General features: G+C 36.3%; 1 long non-coding RNA gene across 1 annotated transcript; it reads left to right on the top strand.

Moving 5' to 3' along the window:
• The first annotated feature begins 1,080 nt into the window (after positions 1–1,080).
• Positions 1,081–3,418, top strand: LOC307264620. The gene is made up of 6 exons (XR_013845321.1): positions 1,081–1,273; positions 1,524–1,615; positions 1,742–1,841; positions 1,929–2,021; positions 2,624–2,723; positions 2,811–3,418. It is a non-coding gene; the product is annotated as an uncharacterized lncRNA (long non-coding RNA).
• The last annotated feature ends 482 nt before the right edge of the window (positions 3,419–3,900 follow it).

Here is a 3,900-nt window from a genome sequence, read left to right as displayed (position 1 = left end):
CTAAATGCTGTTGAGGTGCCAAACTGGTTTGCAGGTGTCATAGTAGTTTCAAAATAGTTGTTCATTTAGTTACCAGTTATCGTTAGCGCAGTCATTTCGGGTCCGGGACTATCCCTTTGTCTCGTCGGGCTGTAATAACTGGAAATCAGGCTTTGTAGTATTTTCAAAACGGATTTGCTTTAGTTACCAGTTATCGTTAGCGCAGTCATTTCGGGTCCGGGACTATCCCTTTGTCTCGTCGGGCTGTAATAACTGGAAATCAGGCTTTGTAGTATTTTCAAAACGGATTTGCTTTAGTTACCAGTTATCGTTAGCGCAGTCATTTCGAGGTCCGGGCACTATCCCTTTGTCTCGTTGGGCTGTAATAACTGGAAAACAGGCTTTGTAGTATTTTCAAAACGGATTTGCTTTAGTTACCAGTTATCGTTAGCGCAGTCATTTCGAGGTCCGGGCACTATCCCTTTGTCTCGTTGGGCTGTAATAACTGGAAAACAGGCTTTGTAGTATTTTCAAAACGGATTTGCTTTAGGTACCAGTTATCGTTAGCGCAGTCATTTCGAGGTCCGGGCACTATCCCTTTGTCTCGTTGGGCTGTAATAACTGGAAACCTTTTACAGGTCAACAGGTTTGTATATCTATATTTTGAAGTGTTTATAATGAATATATATGTATGATTTTGATGTCAGGTTTGTATAAATTGATATTAAAATGTTGATTGTTTACATGTATGTCATTAAGTTGATAGTTTCAATGTATCTTATTTTAACGTTGCTTCTTCCCCGGAGTTGTTTTTTGTGCTTTTTTCCCTGATAGGTTAGCTGGGTTGGAAATGTTCCCGTGGAATATTGCTGCTGCTGCCAAGCCCACTTAAGTATTTTTGTTATAAGTACTCATAATACTTTTTGCAAAAAATCATACTGTTATTGTTTTTGTTGTTGTTTTTATTATGTCCCTAAAGGCCATGCTGTATTGGAGGAGATGCTGTGTATGTTGTATTGTTTTGTCTCCGTTGTCTTGTGCCTTTCAGTTTTCAATGTTTGTCCCGTCTGTTTTATATGTTCCCTCTCGTGGCTTGCACCTTGTCGTTGGTGATTGGGCTTATTACTAAGACAAGCCTTTCTGAATGTTTTCTGTCACTGCTGTAACTTGTCTTCTTTTTTTATTCCCTGAGGAAATTAACAATGCCTTAGCCAATAAGACTGACATACCCACACACCTCGGGTAAGCCGCTTCTGTGACTGGTCACTGAGCATCGTATCGTGCTTTATATAAGGTAATTTTACTTGTTAAGTAATTATTTAGTGCTTACAAATAAATCAATATCTGCAGTTTATATTTGTCTTTTATAATAGCACAAAATTTAATTTAGTTTTTTTTATAAAACCTCTCACACTTACTCGCTCTCTCTTTCTCTCTCCCTCTCATACACTCACTCACTCACTCACTCAAACAAAAAACAACTTGCCTACTAGTATTTATACGGTAATGTATGCTCTGTCTTGGTAATTGTCTCCTTGTAATAGGTGGTTGCTAATGATACAACAGTACACCCATCACTTGGAGCTCCTGGTTGTAATGGTGATTACTGCTTTGAAATCTGGTCCATTTTCTACAGGTAACAAGTCTTATCCTTTAGTTTTTCCTTCCTATTCTTGTCTGTCTCAGTCTTTCAGTCTGCATTTATATACATTTTGACCTTATCTAATTGTTTGTCTTTATCCATCCTCTCTGTTTTACTCAGGTTATTCTGGATTATGTACCAGAGTCCCCATCCCCTGGTGTGATCTGTCAGAGTGGACCTTCCTTTTGGGAATCAACCTGTCGTCTGCTAATCAGTGCAGGTAAAACTTTGTTACATTAGCGTGTCTGTGTCACTCTTTCGCCTCTATACACCTGTGTAATTGCTGCTCTGTCTGTCTTCTTCCCAGGTCTCCTTACTGAAAAGAAGTTGGTGTGTCTCGGACTCAACCTTTGGAAGCTTCTAGAGACATCTTAACATCAGCCTGCATGCACATACACATGTACTATGTCATTTCAATATGTATATATTTTTTTAAATCACTGAAATAAAACGTCCATTTCACATCAGTCCTGGAAGATGCATGCCTTCTCTGCTGCTCCTGAGGTTTCTTAGCCCTTTTCCCCCCGTTTAAAGGGTTTTTGTGGTAGTTTTTTCAAATTGAGTCATAACAGCAGAGGGATGTTCATGTTTTTAAAATAAGAACCACCTTAGTAGTGTCGGTTGTAATGTAAGCTTAATCATATCTTCCTTTACTTGATTTTATTTTTTCATTGGATTTTATTATAATTTAAGGTCATTTATTCAGTCTTTTCATCAGTCTTTTATATTTTAGTAGTGTATTTTTAATTTTATTTATTCATTAAAAGTTCATCAAAGTCTTTGGGATAGTATTTCTTCACTTCCTGTTTTATTGAATATAACATATTGATTATTATTGATTATTAGTCATTGTTTATAGAGTTGTACTGTATAAGCTGTGGAAATAAATGTTACATGACGTAATAACTTTACTTATATGACTGCTGAGTTTTAATTTGCATTTATATACATTTTGACCTTATCTAATTGTTTGTCTTTATCCATCCTCTCTGTTTTACTCAGGTTATTCTGGATTATGTACCAGAGTCCCCATCCCCTGGTGTGATCTGTCAGAGTGGACCTTCCTTTTGGGAATCAACCTGTCGTCTGCTAATCAGTGCAGGTAAAACTTTGTTACATTAGCGTGTCTGTGTCACTCTTTCGCCTCTATACACCTGTGTAATTGCTGCTCTGTCTGTCTTTTTCCCAGGTCTCCTTACTGAAAAGAAGTTGGTGTGTCTCGGACTCAACCTTTGGAAGCTTCTAGAGACATCTTAACATCAGCCTGCATGCACATACACATGTACTATGTCATTTCAATATGTATATATTTTTTTAAATCACTGAAATAAAACGTCCATTTCACATCAGTCCTGGAAGATGCATGCCTTCTCTGCTGCTCCTGAGGTTTCTTAGCCCTTTTTCCCCCGTTTAAAGGGTTTTTGTGGTAGTTTTTTCAAATTGAGTCATAACAGCAGAGGGATGTTCATGTTTTTAAAATAAGAACCACCTTAGTAGTGTCGGTTGTAATGTAAGCTTAATCATATCTTCCTTTACTTGATTTTATTTTTTCATTGGATTTTATTTAAGGTCATTGATTCAGTCTTTTCATCAGTCTTTTATATTTTAGTAGTGTATTTTTAATTTTATTTATTCATTAAAAGTTCATCAAAGTCTTTGGGATAGTATTTCTTCACTTCCTGTTTTATTGAATATAACATATTGATTATTATTGATTATTAGTCATTGTTTATAGAGTTGTACTGTATAAGCTGTGGAAATAAATGTTACATGACGTAATAACTTTACTTATATGACTGCTGAGTTTTAATTTGAAATAGTACACGTGAATAGTCCATTGATAAACTTTAATACATTGGGTTTAATTGTAAAAATGTATGTGTAGTATAGGTCTGACAAATGTATCCTGTCTTTAATAAATAAATCTTTTTTCTGACTAAGTTCAAGGTAGATTTTGTGAATCTGGAATGGAAAGCACCTGTTAGACACTTGAACATTTATTGTTTGCAACTATAGCAAATTCCCATTAGTCAGGCACAAAATAAGAGAGTTGCATGTGCGTGTTCATTTAGGCAGCTTATAAAAATAATTCCTTTTCTGAGACCTTCACTCCTCGAAGATTTCCTCTCCCACTTCTCTGGATTGTTGGCTGAGAATCGTCATCTGATGGAGATCACCTAAGCTTGTTGGCTATAAAAGCTCCACATTGCATCTTGTTTGTGTGATTTTTCCTTCTTCAAACCAACTCAGGATACACCCATGATTTTTGACCGTAGCAA

The sequence above is a fragment of the Ammodytes marinus genome (genome assembly GCF_949987685.1).
Source record: "Ammodytes marinus genome assembly, chromosome: 17".
NCBI classification, from domain to species: domain Eukaryota; kingdom Metazoa; phylum Chordata; class Actinopteri; order Uranoscopiformes; family Ammodytidae; genus Ammodytes; species Ammodytes marinus.
Note: the sequence above shows the minus strand (reverse complement) of the source record. Positions and strands in the feature narration are given on the sequence as shown.